Raw genomic sequence first — 7,679 nt, 5'->3', positions numbered from 1 at the left:
GGAAAGGCTCCAACTGCACAGACCTCCACCACAGAACAGTGTCCCTGAACTCAGGGTACGAGGGTGTAGGTTTTAGTGCAGCTGTGGTTGAACTGTGGGCAGGGAAAGTTTCACTCTTTTTTGTACTGACTGTGTGACCTAGATATACCTAAGAAAATAATTACTGGCAGCCATAATGCCAAGAAGATGTTAAAGAACCTTGTCCAAATAAAAGTATTAATATTGTTCAAGCAGTTAGATATTTTATGCAGAACACATTACAGACTTTTTGTTTTTTGCCTAATGTCTGTTTTTTTATTGCCACAAGTTTGTGCCACCTTTCCATTGACTTACGGACGTATGGAAACCCCCTGCCTTTACAGTTTACTTCATCTTCTTTCTAGACACACCGCTACATGTTCAATATGAGCTGCTTTGTAATGGTAAATCCGGTACAAGTGCTCTAATGCAGCTTTTAAGGACACAGTTTTGATTTCCCCTTTACTATTTTGATTTTAATTTACTTTGGTGCACTGACGTAATCACACGTGATACCATAATTTAATGGGCAAAAGGGCAAATCTGTAGTGTAGTATTATTTAATGAAGAGACACCATTTTAATGGTCTGTTAACCCTGTTTTCAACAGAAGTAGCTGTTAGGGGCAATTAGCAAGAACTTGTTATCGCTTCCAGGCGTACTTCCTGCCATTGTTGAGCTGCTACAACAAATTTCTGGGCTCAAATCTGATGGCAGATTTGGTGAAACAACATAGACGCCCAGTTTTAAGTGTTTGCAAAATCAGCAGTTGCAGGTGCAGTTTTCACACAAGAGGGGGGTTTGCTTTAAGAGCTTTTTGGCCCGACAGAAAATCGAAAATAATGAAACCTCTGATCTAGTTGGCATTTCAGTTTTGATGCCGTGCTACTGTGTAATATTTCCTCCCCTGCCTTCCTTTGTACGGTGGTTATAGTTACATTGGCCAATGATCTGAAGTATTCAGTAACAATACAGGATGTACTACTGTGTAGTCCAAAGTGAAAAGCTGTGCAGGAAATTCTTAAAGGACTGACATAATAATGATGAAGATGGAATAGGTCTGACATCCCTCTTGACCTGCAGCTTTTTATATTATTGATTTATCTGCAGATTATTTTCTTATATAACTAATTGATCGTTTGGTCTATAAAACATCAGAAATGAATCATTTCTAGAGCTCAAAGTGGCTCCAACAGGTGTCTGGTTTTGTCTGGACAACATTCAGAAATCCAAAGATATTCAGTTTATGTAATACAAGCAGAAGAAGTCAAACTCCTTTTGACAAGCATCATGTTTGCATTTTTGCTATAAAAAGACTTAAATGATCAGTTAATCTGCAACTCAAATTAGTTGCGGATTAATGGTCTGTCTAGTCGTTGCGACTCTTCCTCCTTCTGCAGGTGGCTTCATTGCTTAGAGTTGATGATGTGCTCTGAAAAATTCACTGTGGGCTCCCAGCTATTATTAGCCAGCAGCCTGATAAGACAAGTACCTGTTGATAGAAATGCCACAGAAAATGGAGGCTGGTAGATTTTGTTGTGCCTGCTGAGGACTTGAAAGAAGGATTCCTACTTCAGCAAGGGTTCTGTAAGTTTCATGAGAGCACTGTTAGAGTTTGTCAATGCTTTTTTGGGGAGCTCTTTCAGGCAACTCTTTGTGGTTCCCTTATTGCAATCATCAATAGGTTATTAAAGAGGACTGGCCTGTGTTCAAAATGACTAGAAAATCACAAAGCTCAGTTAAAAGTAGGGCTCTCCTTATTGACCACAAAGAAACACAAAATTATTACAAAAACAATCAAAACCACCACAAAAAGACTCAAAATAGCTGCAAAGAGTCTTAAATGGATCACCACGAGACACTAACCAATCACAAAAGCAGGTTAAAGGACCACAAAGAGACACAATATTACAGCTGTAGTTGTTTTGTGTCTCTTTCAGGCTGGGTGTCCTTCCCGTATGTATGAGGGGTAGGAGGGCCGTTACATAGTTAGGGATAGTTTGGATTATTTGAAGTGGGGTTGTATGAGGCAGTTTGATAGTCAGTGTATTAGCTACAGTGTAGATACGGGTCGGCACGCCCCCAGTGTGGAGAAGAATTACTGATTTCGTCTATAGAGTTTGATTAGTTTGGAGAGAGCAATGTTTGGCTTACATAATGGAAGTTTCCTGTCATAAAAGTCTGTCTTGCAGCAAAGTAAAATATTCTAAATACACTCAAACTGAACTGAGAACTTTTTGAGGTGGACCTTTTATAAGTGGCTGAAATGCCTTTTGTTGCTGTCCCTCTCTGCAGCTGAACATTGCTAAGCCTTCGTGCTTGTACCCCTCACTGTTTCTCCAGCTGTGCACCGTCCACTGTAGGTGATACACTGACTACGGATAAGTACCTCATACAACCCCATATCAAATAATCTGAACTATCCCTTTAACCCAGGGGCCCATTGTCTTAGTCTGACCGTGTCCCTAGCGTTTGTTGCCAGAGAAGCCTTTAAAGTTTACTTAAAGCTCTTTGTTTACTCTGAGAGCACAAGATGTCTTCACAGCCATGAAGAGCCTCTTTCAGATAGTTTTGCCTCTCGACTCTTCTCCTCTCCACTTGGAAACATAAATATGCTAACTCCTTCTCCTCTACGCACCTTTCTCTCCTCCTCTGTGAAAACAGGCGTCATTTATCCAGAGCTCTGTTTGCTATTAGACAAAACACACAGAGAGAGGAAACATGCTGAGGCCCCTGAAAACGCAGCAGCTGTGCTCATTGGTTTATCTTTTACTGTACCTAATTGTGTGATTGGCTGATCTATGGAAACTATTATGCAACAGCTCCTATCTTTCGCCAGTTGTTTCATGTGTTTGTATCACTCAGTACATCGTTGTGAATACAAAACTGTTTTTTTTTTCTTTATGGGGAAGACGTGTTATTCATGTCATGTACTGATGTAATATTTGATAAAATAAGTAGTTTTGATGAACAGATTTAAACAGTTTTTAGTCCTCAACATCTGACAGACTCTAAGCTCTTTCTTCAGTCCAGGTGATGTTGACACTGACTAAAATATTCAAACCCAAGACTCCATGTTGTTTAAGGATGTGCAATTCTCTGAGACTACAGTATTTTAAATGTCTTGTGCATAATTGTATTGCCTGACATATCTAGTTATGTTGTAAACTTTTGGATATACTCTTTATTAATCTGCAGATGACTTTCTTAATTAACCAATTAATAATTTTGTCTATAAAAGGTCAGAAAATATATGAAGTGTGCACTATAATTACCCATAGACGAAGGTGGTATCAGTCCAGAGAATATTTGGCACCCAAAAACAACAGATTCAGATTGTTATAGATTGTAATATTTTTAGTTTGCATGATGTGATGCAGGTACTGCGGGTCAGGCGGGCCAAGGTCATGGAAATGAACACTATGATTAATAGTGGTTGGTTTGCAAATGAAAAAGGATGAAGCGTGTCACCATGAAGTGTGTGCACATTTAGGCGTGACTGCTGTGACATTACGGCGCACACGGAAGCGTTTCAGAATACTGAAAGCAGCCTCTCTCGCTCCGCTGGGCATGAAAACTTCAACTGAATCAGTCAGAAATTATTGTTGTGTCCCACATGTATTACAATAACTTTTTGTATTTTCTTACATGAACAACTAGACAGCTTTAGTCTAGAAGGTGATGGTAGGTGTATTTGGGCACTTCTGAAGTGACTTATTACAGGGAAATATTGGATTTACGGCAATTTTGTTTCAGAAGTACATTGATCTGTTTGGTATTTGATTACTTAACCTTTTCCTCTCAAATGAATTTCGGGAATTATACCAGAAACACTGACCAGTACTTTATGTGACATTCGGAGGAGTAAAGTGTCAGCTGTTGTCGGAGTTATAGGAAAACCAAACAAACACAAAAGAGTTCTTCAGCCGTTTGGATGCACATGCATCTCACACACACACACACACACACACACACACACACACACACACACACACACACAGGAGGAGGAAAAGCTTCTGCCTTTCAGCTTCAAACAAGCGGTCAGTTTTGATAATAGTCGCACTGTTCAGTTGAGAAACCAGAGATCACTAATCGGACAAGACACTCATTCATTTGTGTGACCTCTGACCTGTTCAGCCAGTCACAGGTGACTGTGACAGCGGGATACTGTTACCCACCTTTGTTTGAAGAGCATTTATTCTAGTGTTTGTTGCCTCCACTTTAAAAAGTAAAAGGTTTCGTAGTGTGTGTGTGTGTGTGTGTGTGTGTGAGAGAGAGAGAGAGAGAGAGAGAGTGTGGCACATAACAAAGAAAAGTAGGACATCCGCAAATCATTTCTGGGTTAAATTAGTAAAGGTGGGTAACCACAACATTTTCTGATTAAACGCACAGTCCTGTGTTTTTCCGCTGTGGCTTCTGCGTAAAATGAAACTGTTCTAACCCTATGGCACAAGTTGCATGTTTGGATGGAGTTTTAATGTCCATATGTAAGTAAAAATATTTTAAGTGTCTGTTCATTTATTTATATTTTGCACGTCTGCTACTTTAATTCTAGTTCTCTCATAGAAATCAATGCTCTTATACCAGTCTAAAAGAAATAAGTCAAGTAAAATAAGATATATAAGGTTTCAAATATAGCCTAAGTTCAACAATTGTCCACAAAATTTTTTTTGGAAATTTGTTATAGTTTTTTGTTTATTTGTTTTGGAAGTGATATTGCTGAAGTATCCCCACACCTGTTAAGATATAAATTAGATTATCACTAACAAACTTATTTTCAGCCAGGCGATTGGGTAGGTAAACTGAGATTACTTCATGACACAAAGGGGAAAACGAGCAAAATTTCCCTGGCATGATTTGAGCCAAAGTTTTCTGGTGACGTAAAGTGGAAAGAATGAAACTCGCCTCCAACATGTTTATCCGTATCCGTCCTCAGAACAATCTTATCACACCTTTTGCTGCAAATGTGGTTATTGTAGCAGGAAGTTGTATATTATTTGCTGGTAATAATATGTAGTATCCTTGAATCCTCCCCTAAATCTGTTCCTGGTTACAGCTTCGTCTCCTTGGCTGAGGAGAAAAAATTGTTTACTCCATTTATAAACAAAGACTCATCTGGAAGTGGATAAAGAGCAGCTCGGTGATGTGGTCCTGTGCTTACGTTTATGTGAACTCCCGTGTTGTCATGAAGGAATATGTAATCCTAGTTAAAGCAGCAACAATTTTTAATCTACTGTTAATTTATTGCCAACTATTTTGATAATTGCTTAATCAGTTTGAGTCTTTTTGGAACACAGAAATGTCCAGATTCTCTGATTTCAGCTTGTCAAATGTGAATAGTTTCTTCGGGTTGTGGACAAAACAAGACATTTAATGGTGTTACCTTAGGCTTTGAAAAACAGTGATCAACATTCCTAAACAACCTAAAAGATGAACCAGGTAACTTGACATTAGGACAGTTCCACCTGAAAAATCTAAAGAGATCCCACTTTTTTTGCTACGTTTTTGCAGGTATGGTTTTTCAATCATCTATTCAACGTTTAAATAACACCAACAAGTACAGAGCGCTCCCAGAATAACTGTACTGGAGACCTGTGTTATTCTTCCCAGCATCTCCATAACCTGTGTATCTGTGGTGTATCAGCACAGCCCTGTAGTAAAGGCTGGAAAGTCAGAGTATTTGCCAAAACCAGGAGTGTGAAACTCCAAAACAACTCCCCGACATTCAGCAGTCCGCGCCGTTTGACATTCAAAGTTAAAGGCTCGTTAAATCGGCGCGATGAAGGTAATGAGTTTAAATGTCACTTCTTCACGTGTCTGGCTGTGGAATAAAGTGGCTGGTTAATTTAGTGGAGGCTTAGAGTGAATGAATAGGCGGACTGTTTGTTTTAGGGATTTTTATGGTGGGACTCTGTCAAAGAGTGGACGCGTGGAGGGTAGTTACATGTGTGTGTTTGTGTGCATCTACTCTCTGTAAATGCATGTGTTAAAGTGTTTGCACATGTATGCTAACATAAGAATGCACCTAAAAACACAGAGGTAACATGTAGACACAGACACACACACTCACATATAAAAACAATGATGCAGACAAAACACACACTGCCTTGCTGGTGTGTCATGGCATGGGTGTGTGTTTTCCAGAGCCTTTGCATTCCTGTTAAAACACACACATTCCTCAACAAAACACATGTGGCTGATATTTATAGCTCCAGCGCTGACGTCACCTTGGCAACCAGCACTTTGGGGCAGGATCTCAAAAACCACCACTTCCTGTCTGGGAATCCTCAACATGAACAGGGGACGCACACAAATACTCTTTGTGCCTCAGTTGTGACCACATTTGTACTTCATTAAATTCTTTTCTCTGGCAAGTTTTGCCATTCAGTTTGTGGTTTTCACTCAACTTTGTTCTGTTTTTGATTTTTGGGATCACGTGTCTGCACAAAAGCACAAGCACATACACTATAATCCTAATCTTCATATTACCACGATGATTGGCAAAGAAATTAATTGTCTCCAGAAAGGAGCTTCATGAAGAGGTTCAGCAAGAAAACACACATACACTATCAGTAGTCAAAGCATGACACTGTGATGCAACAGCATACAGTTAAGTTTTAGGTTGGGTTAAACCAGGGGTCTGCAACCTGTGGCTCTGGAACCAAGTTGGACGCCCACTGCTTTCTGAAGGGCCCTTTTGAAGCTCACAGTATGGTGGCTCTGGCTGTCGCCATCTTGGCAATGCTGCACTCAGCAAACTCCTGGTTAATCCAAAAATGGGCAAAGAGGTGACGAATGAGTGGAGCTGAGGCAGCCAAATGAAGCAGCGAAGAAGAAATACTCTCCAGTTCTGACATAATTGATGCTATCACTGCATCTACTCTAACCTCTTCAGGGGTTGCTTCCATTGATTGCTTCAGACGAGTCGCCTCCATGGACGCTTCTCGCCGTCATCACACCTAAAACCACGCCTGTAGCAGCCAGTAGTCCCTCCTAGTCCGCTGATTGGTTGCACCACTTTTGGTGCAGACAGCCTCAAGTGGAGTCTCAAGGAACTGCAGTTGGCTTCATTTTCCACCCCTGGTGGTTGCCACTTGAGGCAGATTCAGTATTTTGGGACACTGATAAAGATTCATGGTGCCCTCTGCAAAAACTACAGTTGACTTCTGATGATTGATGAGTTGGTGTGTCAGAGCTGTAAGAGAGAAACCACTAAAATAACAGCGGCATACCATCAGCCACTCTTCGGCCTCGCCATCACCGAGACAGACCACAGTATCACACTGTTGATTTTGAATTCTTACTGTCAGGAGGAGCAGATAGCTGAACGAGTGGATGTCTGGCCTGAGAGGGGAGCCTCCCTCTGAGTCACTCTGCCCTTCATGGGAAAACCATTAAGAGGCTTGAGGGCTGATGCAAACCTGAAGTAAGAACTTCTGGACTGAAGGGGGAAGTGGTGGCAGGACTCTTTCTCACACACACTCAAGTCTGTTTATGTTTGCCCTACACAAAGCTCAAAAAACTGTTCCCTACAGTATACTGACCACTTCCCTGCACAGACACACACATGTGGTACATTTAACTATAAATGTCCCTACTTTTCTACTTGGTCTCAAAAACTTTTCCAGTCAGAAATAAAATGTATTTTTAAGAAAAACAGCT

Source organism: Lutjanus erythropterus, chromosome 10, assembly GCF_056507025.1.
Source record: "Lutjanus erythropterus isolate fLutEry1 chromosome 10, fLutEry1.hap2, whole genome shotgun sequence".
Lineage (NCBI taxonomy): Eukaryota > Metazoa > Chordata > Actinopteri > Lutjaniformes > Lutjanidae > Lutjanus > Lutjanus erythropterus.
The sequence above is the reverse complement of the archived record's forward strand: the minus strand, read 5'-3'. Positions refer to the sequence as shown.